Source organism: Amblyomma mixtum, chromosome 10, assembly GCF_055824585.1.
Source record: "Amblyomma mixtum isolate Tamu chromosome 10, ASM5582458v1, whole genome shotgun sequence".
NCBI lineage: Eukaryota > Metazoa > Arthropoda > Arachnida > Ixodida > Ixodidae > Amblyomma > Amblyomma mixtum.
Window position 1 is genome coordinate 103,282,633 of NC_143021.1, and position 21,827 is coordinate 103,304,459.

The following is a 21,827-nucleotide window of genomic DNA, read 5'->3' on the forward strand; positions in this document are numbered from 1 at the left end:
ATTTTCACATAATGGTCAATACACTCAGCAATATCATTAATGTATAGCAAGAACAGTATAACACCCAAGACTTTTCTTTTGAATCGATGATGTAATTTAACTTTAAAACAATACCATGACACCTCGGTGACTTCTTCAGATGTATTTAATAGCGAGCTTCCCAAGACATCTGTTGCTGTTCGGCTCAAAGAAAGAGCTTAGGCACTGCCACAGCATTGTAATCGTGTATGCACAAGGGATAAAGCACATTTTCAAATGAGCAGACGACAGCATGAAAGAATAAAAAGAAAACACCCTTACTAAGGCGAGGCGTAAAAGGAGTCACTTTTGCAAGACCCGTAAGGAACCCGCCCAAGCCATCGCCGAATTTGCACAAGAAGCGTGCAACGTCGGATGGACTTTCGGCTGAAAGTGAAATTTATATCCTCCCGAGGCAAGAGCACCAAGTATATCACAGAAGAGATAATTAATCGGCATGTTTAAAAGGATGTTGGGTGAAGTTGTACTCATAAACACAAAATGATACTGTGATGGCAATGGCAGAGAGTGAACTACGGTGATGTCCGGTTAGGACTGGATGGACTATATTGCCGCGAATCCTAGTAGTGGTTTTTAGAGCGCAACTCTAACAACACTACTAACACACTACTCTGCAGCCGGGATAGTGTGCTGCTCTAGCTGCGAGCGGTCCTGGCTCTGTCTCCCGCACGCCCAAGCCGAAACGCATAGCCGCCGCATAGGAACGCATAGGGACAAGTGAGCGTACCACTCCGCTCAAGCGTCATCGTCACCGTAGGCGCCACGGAAGCCAATCCTCGAAGATAACATGCAGTTCCTCGTAGACCGAGCAATCGGAATCACAAGAGGCATTGCAAATTTCTGCAATGGCCAAGCTGAAGTACTGCTGACTAACTTATGCGAAGAATACGGGCACGTTAACATGAAACCACGATTGCTTTCTTCGATAAAATGTCTGATGTATGAGGCTTCTTCGCCCGTTGTTACCCATCCGACGAAGATTACCGAACCAACAAGGCTATCTCATTTCCGACATCGACCCAGTCCTGCTACGGAACAAACAACACCAGATCAGCAACCTGCTTCGAAGCTAAGCGAGTGCTTCTCGTCATCGCCGTAGATCCCAAAACGCGGATTACGAAGCATCGGATCATAACCGACCAGCACGTCAGACCTCTCCACCAAAGCCCACACCGAGTGTCGCCGCGAGAGCGACATGCCGTCCGCGACCAAGTAGAAGAAATGATTCACAACGACGTCATCCAGCCTACCAAGAGCCCTTGGGCGGCACCGGTTGTTCTAGTGGGAAAGAAAGAAGGGAAACTTCAATGCGGCGTTAATTACCGCCATTTTAACAACATAACAAAGAAGGATGTCTACCCCTTCCAGCGCATAGATGACACACTGGACCGGCTCTGTAACGCCAAGTATTTCTCATCGATGGACTTGGAGAGCGGCTCCTGGCAAACTGAGGTCGATGAAAGCATTCATCACCCGGATGGCCTCTTCGATTTCAAGGTAATGCCATTTTGTCGCTGTTCCGCACCAGCGATGTTTGATCGAGTAATGAATACAGTGTTGGCAGGACTCAGGTGGCAAATCTGATATGTATAGCTGACGTCGTCGTCTAATTGTCCAAATTTGAAGAGCACGTAAAAAGTCTCCGAGCAGCATTGTACGCAATCAAGTCTTCCGGCCTAATTTGAGTGAAGAGAAGTGCCACTTTGCCTATGAAGAGCTGCTGTTTCTAGGCTCCATCATTAGCAAGAAGAGAGTACGCCCAGGCCAGCAGAAAACGGTCGCTATCGCACTGTTTCCACCGCCGGCCTATAATAAAGCTGTGCGCAGATTCCTCGGACTGTCCGCCTATTACCGACGATTTGTCAAGGTCTTTTCGCGCATTGCCGAGATTCTGACCCTACTGAAAAAGGTAGACATACCATTTTCAACGGGAAGCGCCGCTTAAAGGGGCGATAAGAAACTTTAGAAGACACCATGAGCAGCGGCACAACATGAACTAAATTAACATCATGCAAGAAGGCACACACTACTGGATGTGTAGTGTCACTGAAAAGCATTAAACATAAACTGTCTGTGGGACTTGCAGGTGGATTAAATGAAGGCCGCCAAGGCTTACAGGCCGGGAAAGGTTATCATGGCTCATAAAATCCCAAGACGAATTCCAGAAAAAATTTGTGAATATTCTGTGAAAAGCGTTAATACAGAGTTTTGTGTAACAGACAATTTGGAGTACTTAATAAACATGGGTGGTGAGAAACAGATTACATGCAGTCACCCAACGAAAAATCGAGTGACCATGGGAGAAGAAGTTTTAGCATAGCGCTGTAGAGTGAGCACATGTTATTTTCATTAATGTGCAGTATGCTTATAGGCACTTATATGGACGCCCAGGTGCTTGGGTGGCTTACGTGTCCTGTTCATACAAACATTTTAAGGCGAAAGCCTTTTATCGCTCATACTCGCGGTGCCCGTCCACACGCTGGAATCGTGCCAACATTGGCCTCTCCTCCGCGTAGCGGCGCAACCTCCTCCCCCCTTATCAACAGGGGCGCCGGTGGGGAGCGCAGCTGTGCATAGCAACAGTGACGTCACACAGTAACGGTAGAACGAGTGCGCGCTCGAGTGTGCAGCTGCATCGCCGATGCTTCGCCAGACGTCTCGTTGCAGTCGAGTGAGTGAGACGCATGGTTCCGAAGCGGCGCAGTGATTCCGCGCCAAGCGGTTCGGCGAAGCGGCAGCGGCCGCCGAATTCCCCCAACACCAAACTCCAGAAGAACAAAGAGCGAATGCGCATGCAACGACAGAATATTTCACCAGATGCGAAAGCAAGAGAGGCAGAACGGACGAGGCTTTCGCCAAGCACACTTTAGAATTTAAAAAGTGTCTTCGCTAATTTTAGAGCTGGTGTCTATCCCCACATTCGATACCAAAGATCACAACTCTTAGAACGATTATTCCGAGCTCCTGACACTGAAACAATCCTCCATTAAAAGAACAATAACCTCAACCTTGTTTGGCTTTCCAAAGCAAAAAAACGCGAGGTGATTGCTCTCAATAAGCTGATACCTTCAGTTGATTACCTACAATACGGAAACTATTGACGGCTGTACTGTGTATAACACTTTTGAAAAGCAGTTGTAAGTGTAGTGCGAGCAGGAGCTGTGGCCAACGTTGTTTCACGGAGGTTTTCATAAAGATTCTTTTTAAGGCGAAAACCTTTAATTGCTCATGCTCACGGTCACAGCTCTGTCCGTTGGTCCCTCCGTGCGTCCGTTATATCTGGATCGAAACCCCATAAAAAAATTCTAAAATCTTGTGCACGGCGCGAATCAAACCACCATCCTTGCGGTCCATAACCGAGCGTGCTGAACAATATGCTACGCCGACTTCCTCCCAACGTACGTATACCCTGTTCTCTTTCTCTAGCGTAAGGACGCTGGAGAGCGTTGCTGGAAAAGCTTTCGCCTCACGGGTCTTTAGGTCACCAAAGTGCACCCTAGATATTTTTGAGAGACTGCCCTCTACAATGAAGCGCTCAGAATAGTTTTCGTAACAAAGGCATATGAGAGAAGTAAAAACTGAACCAACATTAACGAGATTAAAAAGACAAAAAGAAATAAGGAACAAACTCCATCACAGGCCATTTCCTGGTCAGTTTGCAACAGGGCTAGCTCCTCATGAGTTGCGCTACAATACTACAACACCGTGCGCGCGACACGTAGATAACTTGTGTTGACCGTTTTTTAAATCGCTGTTTGACGAAGTCCAATCCAAGACTAGACTGAAAACTTCAGCCGTTTTGGAAGTAGTTTAGCGGAAATCTTCCCTCAACAGTTGCATCAATAGTTTACCTACCTAGTAATAACAGAGAAAAGGAGATTTAGGTATGGCTAATGGTTAAATCTTTAAAAAAGGTCACGTAGCCTCAGCGGCCATCCTTCCTGTGCAAGAATGTCGAAGCTCCCAACCAATAAAATAAAAATCTCAGCATTTTTTCTCACGAATGAGAAAGCGGCTGAGGGCCATCATGCGAAGCCTTGGGTCATCATTTATATCTTTGTGGGAAAATCTGTTTCTTTTAAAGTTACAAAAACATGAGACATGTCCGCACTTGCTTTATCACCTAGGAGCAAAGCTGGATGAAAATGAATGGATTGATTACAACACAGCGAAAATCACTTTTTCCTTAGAGTTTAGAGTCTCGAGCACTGAAACAAAAATATGATTTTCAGTAAGTTCATCTCCAGATGTACAAAGTGGTTTCTCTTGTTTAGTCAGCAGAAAGTTGTGTGTGAGGTGTGTATGGCCTATACGGAGACGGCATATAATGACTTCCCTGAAACATTCTTGCTGCACACTTCCATTCACTTAAAACTGGTTTTACCAAGTGTAGTTTATTATTTACGTCATTGCTCCAAGCGGATTGCCATTTTTATCTTGCTTTTAGATGTACTGAATTACTGCAATCTATCTCTCGTGATGCACGTAATAAGGTTAAATTTATGCGTAGTATAATTATCTTCACTACTAAGGCTTTTTCTCACAGACAACGACAGAGAAGAAACTTCTCTGCTGTAATCAATCTTGTCCAGAGCCTGCACGCTGCGCCCGCGCTACAGAACGAGACGTTGGTAGCTAGTTGCAGCTGCTCCATGCAAGTGAAAATATTTCCACGAAGCAGCAAGGCTTGAACCGTCTCAGCTTTCAGACAAAGGCACCTTTCGCTGAACCCGGCAGATGTAAGAATGTCACATTCTTTGCTGGGCAAGGCAGAGCTTGAAGGCTGAACAGCTGGTTTATGTGCTATCTGAATAGGAGCATCATACCACAATACCTCGCGATATATTTGTCACACTCCTTGTAAATTACTCTTTCCTATACTTAGCATCCACGCCGGCTCTCTTGGAATGGCGGGAAGTAAATTTCTAATTTGCTAGAAGCAAGTAGAGAAGAGACTATAAAAAAGTATTCGTAGACCTTAGGTACGGAAAAGCACTCCAGGGAATGAAAATATGAATCATGTAATTTGCTGAAGCAAAGCTTAGTTCGAAAAGCGTTCTCATCAAAACTTATGGAGCACACACCACCGTCGGATGGTGCTTGATTTGAGGCTACGTTGTAATAAGTTCTCTCATTTGAAGGTTCATTCACCTAAAACTATCGATTACACAACAACACATTGTTAGGGTGCTTTTCCCAAAGAAAAAAGTTCATTTCAAACCCTGTCATCGTTTAAAGGATTACGCAGTAAACGTAAGGACTAATCTGGTCACAGTTTTTGGCATTCTCAGTTGATACAACAGGATGACCTGGAAAACAAAAGACAAACTGCATCTTTCTCGCCGTGTTGCCAGACTACGCGTTTCCAAGCGCAATGGCGACCCTGCACTTTTGTAACAGTTCAGCGACGCTAAAGACGAACTCCGTGTCAGAGTTCACTCAGGAAAAGATTTTTCCTATAGAATTTCCTTGCCGCAATTAATGAAACACAATCCCCGCAAATTTTGGGTATTCATATTGCCACAGAGCACTAGTGCCAATACCTTCATTATTGATGATAAGCCTGTCTGTGACTCGTTAGCTATAGCTACTAGTTTCAACACATATTTTCAGACGTTATTGAGAAGAGATAACCTTGAAATGATCACTTTTCCTAGCAAGTCTCAATGTTTTGTCGATGATGTTTCAATAAGCGTCGAAGGTGTTCTGAACCTCATGCTGAACATAAATGTCAAAAAAGTAGTGGTTGGTCCTGATAATATCCCGAGTCTATTTCTGCATCGTTACTCTCTTTGAACGAGCTGCTATTTGACTACCATCTTCCAGAAATCGCGATCATCCGCAACAGTCCCCGTAGCCGGCAAGCTTGCAAAAATTATTCCCTTATTTAAAGCTGGGAGCACTCAAATTTTGTCCAACTATCGCTCCATTTCGTTAACTTCACATACGTACATGCAAAATACTAGAACATATCATTCATAAGCACATTTCTTGAAGCTAACCCTATTTTGTGCAAACTTCAGCATGGGTTTCGGCGTGGGCTCAGTACCATTTCACAACTTGTCGAATTCACGCACGACACTGCTAGTTACCTCGACACCGGCTCACAAATTGACGCTTTATGTATCGACCTATCTAAAGCTTTCGACATCGTTCTCCACAGCAAACTTCTTTGTAAACTTAATGCAATACTCAAAAACTCGTTACTGGTGGGCTCGATATCAAGCTTTTTTTCTAATCGTACACAGTATGTTTCTTTGAACTCCTGTTCATCTGAAACTGTTAATGTATCATCCGGTGTAGCACAAGGATCCGTGCTCGGGCCACTGTTATTCTTATTATGCATTAATGATTTGCCAGAAAATGTTATTTCTAAAATTCGGTTGTATGCAGACGATTGTGTGATATACAGTTCAATTAACACCCCTGAGGACCACGAGCAACTAAATCAGTCATTCGTGTCTTTCTGCTCACGGTGTGAAACATGGGAAATGCAAATAAAGTTTCCTAACTCTGTATGCATGTCATTCTGTAATCGCACAATGCCATCTTCTTACACGTACTCATTCAAAGATAACTCTGTGAATCAAGTGTCCGAGTGCAAATATTTACGTCTTCTTTTTTCTTCTAACTTTTCCTGTTCAAAGCATATTAACACAATATCCAATAATGGAATGCGGAGGCTCGGGTATCTTAAATGTACACTTTGTGTTGCCGCCCAAGAAACTAAATTAGTAACGTACAAAGCTTTAATTTGTCCAATTTTGGAGTATGGGTAGATAATCTGGAATCCTCCTAAACAGTCCCATATCAGTAAGCTGGAATCCGTCCAAAGGAAAGCAGTACGGTTTATTTGCCGTTGGTATGACAATTTTTTCACTTTCATCCACACTTTCTGCAATAGGCCTTTCCCTCCTTTGTACTCGCCGCGATAATGAGTGTTAAAAATATTTTCATGGTATTGTTAATTCATCCCGATTTGCTTCATTGTCTGAGTATTTGCAATTTTCAGCACCTTCATTTACAAGGAGCTACCCCCCATTGAATGTGACACCCATTCACCCGCGCATTGATGTGTTCAAATTTAGTCTTTTTTTATCGTGTTATCGAACGATGGAATTCTTTACCTGGTGATATACGCTCCCTGAAATCGAACTTATTTTTCAACGTCGTTGCAAATCTGCAATTAATCTGCTGAATTACTGTTCTGTATTTTAATGGTGTTCACTTCTGAACATGTTGTCCCTCTCTGCCTTTTCTTTTTTTCCCACTCCTGCAATAGCCCCATCGGGGCTGCAGTATATGAAAATAAAATAAATAAACAAAATATGTTTCTGCTTCTTGTATTTAATTCCTGTATTTAAATCTTGTATTAAATCCCTTTTTCCATCGCTCACCACGCCCGATTCTTCGGCTGGTCGCCACCTCATATTTGGTGTGAGCTTCTGGGTATCATGGGCGTCCCGGTCCTGAATTATTGGCGCCGTGTGTCAGCCGTGTTTGTCGCCCGTTGGTGGGCTGTACCCCAGCTCACCAGACCCGAACGGACTTCCCGCCCGCCGCCCCGACCACCCAAGACGACGAAATGAAACCGATGGAACTGACCTGAGAAGTCGTGCACTTGTAAAAACACCGTCCCTCTTCCCATGCCGTTCGGAGCGTCCAAGGACCTAGACCCTCGACTACTGGCAACCTGCCACCCTGCCGCTTCGTGGGCCAGGCGTCATTTGCTTATCGTTTTCGTCCTGGCAGTCTGAACCCCTCCACTGTGTCATTACTGTCCTCACGATATCACCAAATCGGTCGTCTCTTTGTCAGTCATCAGGAGGATCACTCGGCAGCCCCCGGTAGTGCCAACCTTCGGCTGCATGCCATGATTTTTCATCGCCCAGATCTGATATAATTTTATTTCAAATATTTAAGGCCCACTTCTTTAGGACTTCGTCGATGTGGCTTTGTACTGTTCCTCTTTTACGCACAGTTAAATTAAGCATTCAGGCAAGGTTGTGTAGTCGAGTTGCACTTCAGTTCAGTTTATTACCTTAAAATTCTCCCGTAGTGGAATTACATATGGATTGGGTTCCAAGTCGCAGAGTAAGGATCATGGAAAGTAGTTATTGGAAAAATGGCGACATACAAGATGCAGAAACGAAGATGCGCAGATAGTAGCAGCGATTTCGTGGCGAAGGCCGTTCCAGTCTCCAGCAGTTCGGAAGCAAAGTGGCGCACTGAGGGTGGCGGTGAGCGTGCGTGGGCGCGCAGCTTAAGCGTGATGGCCGGTTCAGCAATTGAGGCGTGCTTCTGCTGTGATGTGTGATGCTTGATTAAGAGATGAAAGAAATAACTTTCTGTACAGTGAAAGGCTCGAAATGTGACGTCCACATAATAGCGTTGATAAACCGGATTCTGGTTTTAAAGACGAAACGCTGACGTCATGCGACTACTGTGCGTTAAAAAATTCGAACAGCACGAGTTTTAACGGATTCTAATCAGTTGCCGAGATATGCTTGTGGCGGGTTCCGTATGGGCTTTTTGCCTAACAAGAAATTTATAAGCTATGTGCGGGGCGTTTCGAAGATTCCGTTGCAGAAAACCTAAGGTTTTTTTAGCAGCGGACATAAGGTCAGTCGAGTCTGCTCTAAGGCCAATCATGAAATAGGGTTACATCTAGGTATTTGTAAGAGTGCACCAGTTGTAGAAGTGGGTTAAGAATTGAGTACGGGAAGTAAAAGGGACTGCTCCGGTGAGAGGACAACATGCATGCATCATCAACTTCTAATCTTTTCGCGGTACCAGCATATAAGGTAAATAGGACTTCTTGTGAACTTTCTATCCAACTGCTTCAGTGCTTCCGGGGATAGCGGATATTGCCTATATTGTGCCCCATACTCAATCCAATGTGGCTCAACTATTAGCTTGGATTTTCCTTAGATAGCGCCTGCTCCATTGAGACTCTGGTTCTCATCGGACCTCTTTGAAGACTTCAAAACAAAGATGAAGGCCTTCGGGCGAGACCTGGGACTGTATTCTATAAGCTGACTATTTTAAAACGACCACTTCGCGTTCGTCTTGTCATTTGTCATTGGCTACTCAGATCTATTCACGGCTTTCAAATGCATGCAGAAATCGTCCCTGAGAATGAGCGGCTGGCGACCTGCCTTACAACTGGCTGGCATTGGCTGCAATCTGCAGCCAGTGGTGAGGCGCTCATCTGCACTTTATCAGCAGCAGTCGAGCGACGGGCCCACTGGTTGCCATTGGAGGCGCAGCCACCAGTAAGAACCTGTCTCCTTCTACCCAGTGGCCCGGTCGCTTTACACAGACGACTGAAAGCTGCTGGTATAGGGACACGTCCGGTTGGTACGCCGTAGTGGTAGCGAAGGTAGCAGAAGAGCGACGGCCGTAAAGCAGAAAGAAAGGAGAGAATCCAGTTGTGCGCTGCATTGCGGTATTGTACGGATAGGTTTCATACGGAAGGACAAGATCCCAGTTAGAGTGCATATGTCTCCGAGGGTAGGGTTAAAGCGCTCGGTGAGGCCGTTGGTTTGCGAATGATATGCGTAGATGGTGAAATAAATTGTATTTCACTTGGTGAGGAGTGTTTTCGCAACATCTGACAAGAAGACGCCGCTTCTGTCGCTATATGTATCTGTTCAAAACCATCAAGGCGACTTCTGAGGGTGTGGGAGCCGGAAGGGCGGCGGTTTCTGCATTCCTTGTCAAAGGGTCAAGCGTGACGATAGACCAACGGTTGCCGACTGAGGTGCACGGAAGGGGGACGTATAAATCAATGCCGACGCGGTGAAATGATCGTGCCTAGCTAGGCAGCGACTGCAATTGACCGGAAGGACGATGAGGACGGCAACGTTGACAGGTAAGGCATGAGCGCACGTATTTGAGGATGATTTTGTATATGACACGACAATAATATAGTAGCCGGATGCGAACGTATATCTTGAACAGTCCGATATGACCACACAACTTCGTCAGCGTGAAATTGAGCGCAGACTAGCGGCCAAAGGTGACGGGCAATAACCAGCAACCATTTGCGGCCATCTGAGCTGTAGTAGTGGCGATAAAGGAAATTATCAAGAATAGACAAATGGGAGCATGTCGGAGGAGAGCACGCAGTGGAGAGGCAGCCGTTTGGCTAGAGAGGAACTCAAGAAGAAAAGGTATCCATGGGTTCTCACGCAGCGCGATACGCGACGCGGATAGCGTATTCGTGTATGCGAAGGGACCAGCTCGCGATGTGGCCGGATGGGTCTTTCAGAGTTGAAAGCCGGCACTTCGCATGATCGTCGGTCACGACCTCAAGCGGGTGGCAGTAGAGGTCAGGGCGTGACATGGTAAGCGACCAAACTATCGCCAGGCACTTTTTTTCAGAGGCCGAGTAATTCATCTTTTGTGGCTTGTCAGCTCCCTCTTGCGCAACTCCGTGAAGCTCTGGCAGAACATGGTGATTTCCGAAATGCTGCGCAAGTCGCGCACCAACAGAATTTGAAATGCGTCATCATCAGTACCTTTCAAGATCTGTTATATCTTGTCAGCTTCCGGCATGCTCACGTTCAATCATTTGCAGAGGGCGATGACATCTTTAAGCAGCTAGTAAAGCTTTCCCCAACTTGCTGAAACTGTTCATGCAAGCGTTGTTCGGCGCGGAGTTCGCTGACAGCCGGGCAACAAAAGACTTCAGAGAACTTCGACTCGAAGGCGGACCAAGTTCCAATGTCCCCTTCGTGGCTGCGGTACCTAAGTCGGTAAGATAAAAAAAATGACATTGTTTAGCTTTGTCTACACATCCGATTTGTTGTACAGGCTCAACTGTTCGTAAGATGCCAGCCGATGTTCCACGTCGTGCCCATCTTTTGCGCTGAAGATAGCGGGGTCCCGCTGGTGAAGCAAGCCGGTACAGATGACAGTCGGCGGGCCTTCTTGAACGGTTTGATGTTTGATGTCCACAGGCATCCCATGTGTCGGAAGAGTGCGCCTACGGGGCCTCAGAGCCGATATCGTTACCCGGCGACCCCACCAAACGTAAGAGCGGGTTTATTGAAGTCACTACGACCTCAGGAGCAGGGGCGGCAACAGTTGGTCAGCCACGTCGAGCACACGGTACGCGCAGCGGTGGCAATGCCGCCGCTAAACAGAATTTTCGTCTTGGTATTTGCAATATTTTTTTTATGCATCAAATATGCACGAATTTGGCGGAGATGTGTACCTTTCCATATAAATTCCGGAGATCATTTTATTTTAGGCACATATTTCATCAGTATATACGGCTACCACTCTTGTAAAATCATCCCTTGGCTGCTTAAAAAATAAAAAAAGAAATTTCACATGTTTCGCTCTCAGACTGAAAAAAGCGCTGCTGTGGGCAACCTCTGTACGACGTGCGATATCATTTTGATAGCTGTCCTCTATAGCACGTCACATATCTAATGCACTACGGCATAAGTTTGACCAGATTGACCTTCTGAAAGAAGGGAAACAAATTACAATCTACGCTCTAGTGAAGTTGAAAGCACTAGCAAATACGAGAGATTCATCACGCCATATTTTTCAGAACTGCGCAGCTAAACTAAAACTATTATGACAACGTTTTGCCAATTAGTGTAGCGTTTTAGAGCAGCAAGGGAAGTATACATAGATAAATTTATAGATTTCTTGCACCGTCATCATATAAGCATTGAGCAAGAAATATTATCCTCTCACGCCCATTCGCTGCTAAATTCCGGAGGGTTGACAGGTTGCAATTCACGAATTACTGAGAGCGGAAAAAGTCGACCTTGAAAATTTGTTCTCTTGTTTGTGTTCTTTACTGATAGGTTTCCATTTGGCCGAAAAAATGCGCCATTGAAGCTCGCACAAGCTGCGGTGCTCGTTCGTCGGAAAACCTCAGAATTCGCCAAGCGCAGGGAAAATTAGAACCTTTATTCAATCTCGTTTGTCGACGACCCCGCATGAAGGAAATTTTGATTTCCCAAACTTTTACTGCATATCTCTATATTTTTATTGTTATAGATTGAGATACAAGAATCACAAAAAAAACATCAACCGAGAATCCGAAAAAGTGTGAGCACATTACCGTTACGTTTGCAGAATAACCCTTTAAACGATGAGAGGGACAAACTTTTTTCTTCATGAAGGGCCCCGGGACGACGTGGCGTTGCCCCAATCGAAAGCTACAGGGGAACAATCCATTACATTAGAAGAAACTGATTATAAAGTAGGATGGCATTCTGCTTCGTGGAAATAGTTTTTCTTGCATGCAGCAGCTGGAGCTCGTTCTGTGGAGCAGGCACCGCATGGCAGGCTCTGGACGAGATTGATTGCAGCAGAGCAGATCCTTATGTGCGTCACCTGTGAAAGAAGCCTTAGTAGTGAAAATATTTATAATACCCATGAATGTATGCGTATAACATGCATACCGAGAGTTTTGCCGTGCATGGGAATCCAGGAATTTATGCGTCTAGCATGAATCCCGAGAGTTTTTCCATGCATCGGAATCCAGGAGAGTTATTGTATTTCGTTAGCAGTTTTAAAATTTCGAGTGCTTACCACTTACGCTGTGATAGTTAGACACCCTGTTGCAGTTAGACTTTGCGAACATATTTGCAATAAAACGTTTGAAATTATTAAAAGCATGACTACAATCGCTACAGTTGCTCAACAATGTATGTCCACCTCGGGTGGCTGCGAACTGGCCGCAGTACCGCCAGCTACCTGAAGTCACTTGGCATCAAACATGTCACGTGCTTTCTCTGCCTCGTGAAAGCCCGCGGAGTCGCTGGTAGCTCCAGCTCGCAAGCGCGGGCGGTAGAGGGAATACGTGACACCTGAGGCATCTAGTGATGTTTTCTAATGTGTGTGGAGCTTCCAGTTCTACAACAAAGCGATTTTCGAAATACACGCGGGATTATGACCGCCATCTGGAGCGACACACCGCTCAGCGTAAGATGGCTTTAGAAATTCTGAAGCCTTGTATAGCTGTTAACAATGGCTAGCTTGAAGCATTTTTTTTTCAAAGAGGCGCCTAACTGCAACCAAATTAACCATTGTTTTAGTGTGCGACATTAAGCTAATTTAGAAAACAACGTTCTATAATGCCTATGACCACTGGTATTACGTGCCTAACGTATCCTTATATTAAAAAAAACACATTTTATATTCACAAATCTTGTGTGAATCAAGGAGGTAATTTAGGAGGGCGTTACACTCTTTCAGCGACCAGGCTGAACGGTCACTGGAAAAAGCAAGAGAATGGCGCGGCGGCTCGTGATATAAAAGTATAGAAAAGAATGTTTTATTCATTCTTCATTTCAGGGGCGTACAATCCATTCCCAGCTGCCGTTACAAATTTTGCTGATCATATTTAATATGCAGCAGTAGCACCCTATACGATCATTAAATTGATGTGGTTCACAATTCTTCGAACAATGAATATGTGCACGTGAAGGAAGTGTGAATCCTGGAGAAGGCATCGCAGTAGCGGTGAAGCTGCCTTGCACACCATCTTTTCCGTTCGTATGATCCGAAACTACAGTGAATATGCGCACGTGAAGAACGTGTCAATCCTGCAGGGGCTTTCACAGTTGCGGTGCGGCTGCTTTGCACACCATATTTTGCAGTCGCGTTATTGGAAACTGCCTCCACCTCTGTGACAATTTGGTGCGGTGTAGAACTCTGCTTATTTCACAAGAAAAGATTTATATGACCAGTTAAAGTGACACAGATTCCTGGTGTCACTCATCTATGGAGCGGTAAACAATGCAAGAAGAAACATTTCACTAGCGAAGCATAAGTTATTCTGTGTTCAACTAAATTGGCTCCAATTCAAAGCACTAATGATTGATAACAAATGATTTCAGTCGGCTTATCATAATCCTTTTGCTCCTGCATAAATTTTCCTAGCTTTATTATTGATCTGAGGAAAAAACTTTTTTGCTTGAACTTCTTGACCTCTCGCATTTTTTCTTAGGTTACACGAAAATATAACAAGTGAGCGTTGCCGCTTTGGTACGGCAGCGACAAGCGGCATTTTCTGTAGGATTTTAGAAGATTGGGCTTATACTGTCACAATGAAAGGGCAGCAAGTGTATTACAGAAGCAACAAAAATCGGCATAATGTAATTATGATGTTGGACGAAGTTATACCCACAAACTCCAAGCGATACGGTGGTGGCAGTGGCAGAGAGTGCACTGCGGTGATGTCTGGTTGTAACTGGCTGCATTTTATTGCCGCGAATCTTTGTAGTGTTTTTTTTTTCATTCTTGAGAGCTTGCGGCACGCCTCTTCATCGCTTTGTTTGTGATGAAAGACACGGCCATGTTTATCCCGATTTATCGCATCCAGGTGGAGCAGGTCCTCCTTTGTTAAAGAATGTTCTAGGAACTTTGCAAGCTTTGCCTCTAAAGTTCTCTACCAGCTTTAAAAAGAGCACAGCCGAAAACGCCGGGCATTCTGCTCGACGACCGCCGAGCACGCTTGCTACAACGCCGCCGCAGAGCGATCCAGTCCTTTGCAGGCGAAAATCAGCCAAAACAAAGGGGTTTGTTTCGAAGCCATTTTTTTGGTATTCATGCTCTCCGCATTGCGGTCACCACTACGTGACGGTATCTAACATTTAGTCAAACCATTCGGGCTAAAATACCTCAAATGCGGGCAACAATCTTAACCTTTGCTGTACACACTGCTACGCCCCTGGCCGAATCCTGGGGAAAATTCGGAATGAGAAGAAGGTGCAGGGTAACTGGGGAAAGAAACTGCAACATTGTAAAGGGTGGCTCAGTTGAAGAAACACCAGGTTTGACTAACCGTCGGGAATGAAACATCCAGCGTGTTTTTTTTCGCACTATTTTCACACCTGAAACACTGCCGAGGGTAACACCATTTTCTAGGAGCGTATCTGTTCACAAACATAATGTGCGTTACATGCTACGCTAATTGTGATTCAGATCTTGATACAAACCAGACTCCTCCCACCAACGCCAAGAACCGTGTTCACACGTACAAGGAGAAACCTCAGATTCTGAAGCAAAAAGAAGCAAACAACAAAAATGGCTGAGGCTTAGCTACGGTTAAGCATAGTCAGATGCAAAGCATATTGATGGCTAGGCTTGGTAATACATGGCTTTCCTTGGTTGAATACTTGGTCATTTTACTACAACCACTAGAAGTTTAGCAAGGATTGCCGTGGCAGCTATATACGGGATCATCGGTGAATTCAATGCAGAGTGTACAACCGCTGCCCCAGCACCGGCTACAACAGCATTCTTGGCACCCATGGAATGTACATTGGAAAGCTGAGGCAAGCTCAGCAGCAGTATAAAGCTCAGCTCAGCTCAGCTTTATACCGCTGCTGTAGCGTCACGTGGTCAGCTGCAGCGCCTCTGATGTGGAGCCTCCACCGCCGCGGCCGACCGCGCGAGCCGGTAGCCCATCTCTCCTCTGCTGTGACGTCATGTTGTCACGTGGTGTCACGTGGTGTGACGTTGTCACGCTAAATATCAATGGTAGCTCCACCGCCGCCCTCGACGGGCTGTAGTGTAGCTCCAGTAATATGCTTCGCATAAAAGGAGCACTGTCCCCTAACACTCTTTGCGTGGTTGAAGCCTGCATCAAGCACCATATCTGGGCATGCGGGGCTACGCTGGAGGGATGCTGTCGACGAATATTTTGCGGCCGGAGAAAACAGGGCGGACACTTTTTTTACATGTGCACGTGTAGGTACCCACACTTGTGCGAAATCACCTGGATTATATTTACTGTCGCATCTTCGTTGGCTGCAGCGGGAGTGTTTGGTTGAGCTCTACATCGGTACAGAGCCAAGCAAGCCGTCCGGCACCTGCGCACTTTCTGTTAATGATCTCGTGAAGTCATCGTTAACGACCGGCAGCATTGCATCGAGTGAGTTTGCATTTCATTTGGGGGAAAATGTTTGAGCCGTATCATCGCCTTTTCTTGTGCTCTGCTCTCGGGCCACGTTAAAGACCTGGACCAAACCCGCTGGTTTGTAGTGTAAAAGCCGTTGTGCCACGATAGTGCAAAATGTATTGCGTCAATATATCTGTCAGTAGTGCTGTACAGTTGATGTTCACCAATTCTGCTCACCCATGCCGCAGGAGAATGTTTTTGACAGGAAAATCTGGCACATGCGTTCTGGTGACGTTCGGCAGGGCGTTTGCTTCGGCGTAAGGATCCGGCTTTGTTAAAAGGTAAAAAGTTAAAAGTTTAAAGGTTATTCGTATTGCCATTGCCGCGACAATTTATAATCTTTGTTTTCTCATGTTCAAAGCAGCCGGCACGCGGATTCTTCACTTTTCTTCTGAAGAGCGATTCTGTCGAGCGAGATTTTCAGGGAATATTCGAAAGTCAATTTTGATCTTTAAATTTGGTGCGGCTGAGAGCGGCAGCAATTTTGATCGATGGCAGCCGGGCATGTCTGTTCGTACTACAGGCGCCAAGTTATTTCATTGCGTGCGCATGCCAGCTTCAAAAAAGTTCGTTGCGGTGACGCACACCGGTTTGTATGTTGCCCCTGGCCTTATCACCACCGCATGGCATATGGTGGACGTGCTGTTTCCATTACACTCTTCATCAAATACGTACAACACGAGACAAGGCGTATAAAGCACGGATGCAGCTATAATCAGGGGCCAGAGGAGAAGGGGCCGCCGACTGCAAAGACTGCCACCTCAGATGGAAGCCCCGCGGAGCGCATCCGACAGCGTAAGGAAGTCTGAATTCCATCATGACCTAATACCGGCGTCAACTGCTGTGATCCTCTAGCAGCCCCGGTTACCTCCTAGTTTTCAATAGCTCCCTTTGTGAAGACATGATAGAATGGCTTGACCAATAGGAGAGCGTAGCAGCGGCCAGCATGGGGGAGGATGCATAATGCTCACATACCCTTATTTATTTGTTTGTTTATTTAGAATACTGTAAGCACTTCGCCGGCTGTTACAGAGTGGGAGAAAGGAAAATAGAGTGTAAGAAAACAGTGCTACAAAAAGCACAATTCTGGATTCTTTTCAAAACTCTCGGGTGGTTTCTCTTCAAAAAAACACATGCGGATCAATATTATTATATTCAACCATGGCTTTCTATTGGAAAGATTACCTGAAGATGTCAACTCTAGGTGCATATGGCATAATGGCGAATGGATGATTAGTACAGAGCGACCATCTGCCTGGGGGTCGAATGTACTGAGTAGAATCTATGTTCAGGTCATTTTCCCGGAGCACGTACAGAAACTTGAGGTGAGCTATTTTTCTACGTGTGGCTAGTTGGGGACGCTGAACTTAAATTCGTAGAGCTGTCTCTGCTTTCGTTTTGCGGTGGGCGGAAAATATGAATCTTAAAGCTATTTTTGGCACTTTTTCAAGTTTATCATTTTGGTATTGGTAATGTGGGTCCCATATTGCACTTGTGTACTATAGGTTACGCCGGGTCACAATTTATATGCTTGTAGCTTATCGTCTGGAGTTTCGTTTTGGAGTTTTCGTTTTAACAAGCCAAGCTTTTGTTGAGCTAAACCGCATATGTGATCGATGTTTCACCCCAATGCAAAGTTTCAATAATTTTGACGCCCTAATATTTTAGTTTAGAAGACTTTGTGATCGGAATGTTGTTAATACTATACATGTAGGTGTAGACTAGGGGAGATTTCGTATTAGTAACAGCCATAACGACAGATTTATTGGGGTTAATTTGCACGTCCGATATCAAGCCCAATTAAAAACTTTTTCCAAGCTCTGATGAAGCACTATTTGATGATTAACATTTCGGACATTGCAAAACAAGAGACAATCGTCTGCAAACAATCGCACTTCTATAAAACGGCTAATATACTCAACACTAACATTAATGTATAATAAGAACAGTATATGACACAAGACTTTCCTTTTCTCTCGATAATGCAGTAAAGCTTTAAGAACAAAACCATGACACCTCGGTGACAACTTGAGATGTATTGAATAGCGAGCTCCCGAAGAGAGTTTTTGCTATTCGGCTCAAAGAAAGGGGTTAGACATTGCCACCGCATAATCGTGTATGCACAAGAGATGAGCATATTTTCAAAAGGGCAGACCAAGTTGGCGTTTTTAACATCAGGCAGCATTGCATCGAGCGTGTTTGCTTTTCTTTTGGCGGAAAATTTTGGGCGGTAGCATCGTCATCGCTAGTGCTCTGCACTGTGCCCACGTGCAAGAACTGCCGGAGAGCAGCTCGGTTGTTCAGGCACTGAGGAAACCCGCTGCTTTCTAGGGCAAAAGCCGTTTTCCCACTGTAGTGCAGTATGTATTGCGCAAATCTATCTGTCAGCGCTGCTGTGCAGTCGATGTTCACCAGTTCTGCGCATCCATGCAGCAGGGGAATGCGCTTGACTGGAAAATTGGGCACAATAGCTCTGGTAACGATCGGTAGGGCGTTTGCTTCGGCGTAAGTATCCGGCCTATGCTTCGTTAAAAACATTTATAAGGATAAAATTTAATCATTTACTCAATGCCGCGAGTACTTCTGCTGCTTTTCTTCTGACATTTAAAGCCGCCGGCACCCGCATTGATCACTTTTCTTCTTCTTACATGAGATGCGAACAGTTTTGTCTCGAATGATCGCAGCGCTACGTGTCTTACTCTATGTTGTTCGAGATTTTAGTGGTTACTGTCCATGCCGTGTTCCAAAGGCATTTGAGAGCTTTAAACTGGGCGCGACAGAAAACGGCAGCAATATTGATCGACGACCGCCGAGCACGTTGGTTGGTACTAAAGGCGCCAAGTTGTTTATTTCTTTCCACGCGCATGTCACGCCAATAAAAAGCTCGTTGCAGTGACACCTGTCAGGTTGAATGTTGCTCCTGGGTTCATCACCACCATATGGCATGTGGTGGGCGTGCTTCGTTTCCTTTAGATCCTTCTTACAATGCGTATAGCAGGAGACGAAGCGTATAAAACAAGGAGGCCGCTAAAATCAGTGATGAGACTCGAAGCAGCCGCCGGCTGCAAGGGCTGCCACCTGAGCGGGAAGCCTAGTGGGGCGCATCCAACAGCGGAAGAAAATATCGAAGTCTATCATCAGCTAACAGCGGCGTCAACTGCTGTGGTCCTGTAGCTGCCCCAATTACCTCCAGTTTTCAGTGGCTCCCTTGGTGAAGACATGATAGAATGGTCCGACTAACAGGAGCGCGTAGCAGCGGCCAACATGCGGAGGATGCATAAGGCTCCGATATCTTTATTTGTTTATTTATTTATTTGCAATGCTGTAAGCCCTTCGTGGGCTCACTTAAAGAGTTCAACTCGAGGTGCATAGGGCCTAATGGCGAATGGATCATTACTACGTGGCGACAATCTGCCTGAGTTTCGAATGTACGGAGTAGAATCTAAGACAAAGTTATTTGCACGGACCATGTAGAGAAACTTGAGGCGAGCTATTTTTCTACGTGGCTAGTTCATAATGCTGAACCTGAATTCTTAGAGGTGTCTCTGGTTGTGTTTCGCGGTTGGCGAAAAGTAGGGATCTTAAAGTTTCCTTTTGCACTTTTTTCAAGCTTATCAATTTGGTAGTGGTAATGTGGGTCCCATATTATACTTTCGTACTCTAACTTATGTCGAATGACACCTTTATATGGTTGAAGCTTAACATCTGCAGTTCCGTGCTAGAGTTTTCGTTTTAAAAAGCCAAGCTTTCATTGAGCTAAACCGGATATGCGATCGATGTGTTCACCCCAATGCACAGTTTCAGTAATTTTGACAGCAAAATAAATTCAGTTTACAAGACCTAGGGATCGGAAGGTTGCTAATACTATACATGTAAGTGTAGACAGAAGGAGATTTCGTAGTAGTAACACGTGGCGAGATAAATATTGGGATTAATTTGCATGTCCCATCTCAAGCACCATATGAAGCACTATTTGATGAAGCACTATTTGATCATTAACATTTCGGACATTGCAAAACAAGAGACAATCATCTGCAAACAATCGCACTTCCATATAACGGTTGATATACTCGGCAAGAAAAGGCAAACGTATTAAGGGGTGGCAGAGAGTCGGGGTGGGCGGATGAGATTCAGAACTTTGCAGGGATGCGGTGGCCATAACTGGCAAAGGACGGAGTTAATTGGAGAGTCATGGGACAGGCCCTTGCCCTGCTGTGGGCGTGCTCAGGCTGATGATGATGATGTTAATGAATCATCGCTAACTCGAACAATTTCACGTACCTCCTTTGCCAAAAGTAACCGCGACACAGGTTTTTGTTTTTCAAACGTATAACGGAGCATTTACAGCAGCCCCAAAGACCGAACGGTGCTATGATGCAAGGACAAGGTCTCACCTTTCTTTACACAGAATCAGAGCGTAAGGGCATCAATGAGTGCTTCGCTACGCGGCTAAGAAAAAAACCCACCTGTGCCGGGTTACTTTCGGCAAAGACTGTACTTCTGGAGTACGTCTTATATCGATAGCTGCTTGCATGGGTATCATGATCAGAAGTATACGAGAGAAGAACCATACAGTTACTCGGTGCCTGATCAAAACAGGGGTTCTTGCACATCACACGAAAAGAAAGAATTCTTTAGTTTTTGTTAAACTGAATTTCTTTGTAAAATGGAACAGTTTGCGGGACCTTATAAAGCTGAGGAAGAGAATTGCAAACCAATTCTAGAAGAAACTGACGAATTATGTCACCACAAACTGCGTACTCTAAACTCTGAAGCACTGTTTCAGTACTGTCGCAAATTAAGCCAGCATATAGCAGTCCAGCCGCTGTCGCCGGAATACTCTTGCAATGCCTGCCGCTTTCCGCAGTGATCGAAAACGTTTAACGAACGCGTCCGAATCTGGGACCATTGTAATTATGGTCAAGCTCCAATTCCGCGTACCAAAAAGTCAGTGCTGAACTTGGGTCGAAAACATCTTCCATAGAAAACAGCATTTTGTTGAATGCGAGCAGCGCGCCCCAGCATTTTTCGAGCTGAGATTAACATGCGATACGGAAAAATGCCGGAAGCACCTCCTTGTGTTTTACACAACACATCGCTTCTGCTAAGTGTATATGACTAAGACGAAGGTGATTGATAAGTCAGTGGGACTTCAGGCTATGCTTCTTGCTTTTTCAGTTTAACCTATCTCTTTTGACTCAAGGATGTCTTTTAGGAGTGAATTATCCTCAGTGTCAGAAACCAGGCTTAACGGTCTATGGAAGAACGCAAAAGAGTGGCGCTCCGGCTAGTTATGTAAAAGTCAAGAAAAGAATGCTTTATTGATACTTCATTTCTGAGGCGTACATTTCTTCCCCAGCTGCCGTTAGAAATTTTGCTTATCTTATTTTATAAGCAGCAGTGACACTCTATATGGCCATTAAACTGATGCGCTTCGCAATTCTCTGAACAATGATTGCGCGCACGTGAAGCAAGTGTGAATCCTGCAGAGGATGTCAGAGTCGGGATACGGCTGCCTTGAACACAACGTTCTCCAATGTTATTATTGGAAACTACCATGAATATGCACACGTCAAGAAAGGTGAATTCGTAGAGAATTTCACAGTAGCGGTGCTGCTGCCTTGAACACTTTCGAGTCGCATGTTTAGAAACTACCTCCACATCTGTGATAATTTGATTCGGTGGAGAATACTGCATATTTTGCATGAAAAATTTTTATGACCTGTTAAAGTGACACTGATTCCTGGTGTCACTCATCAGTTGCGCGGTAGACAATGCAAGAAGAAAGATTTTACTAGTCAACCGTATTTTATTCTGCGTTCTACTAAATTCACCTCAATTAAAAGGTCTA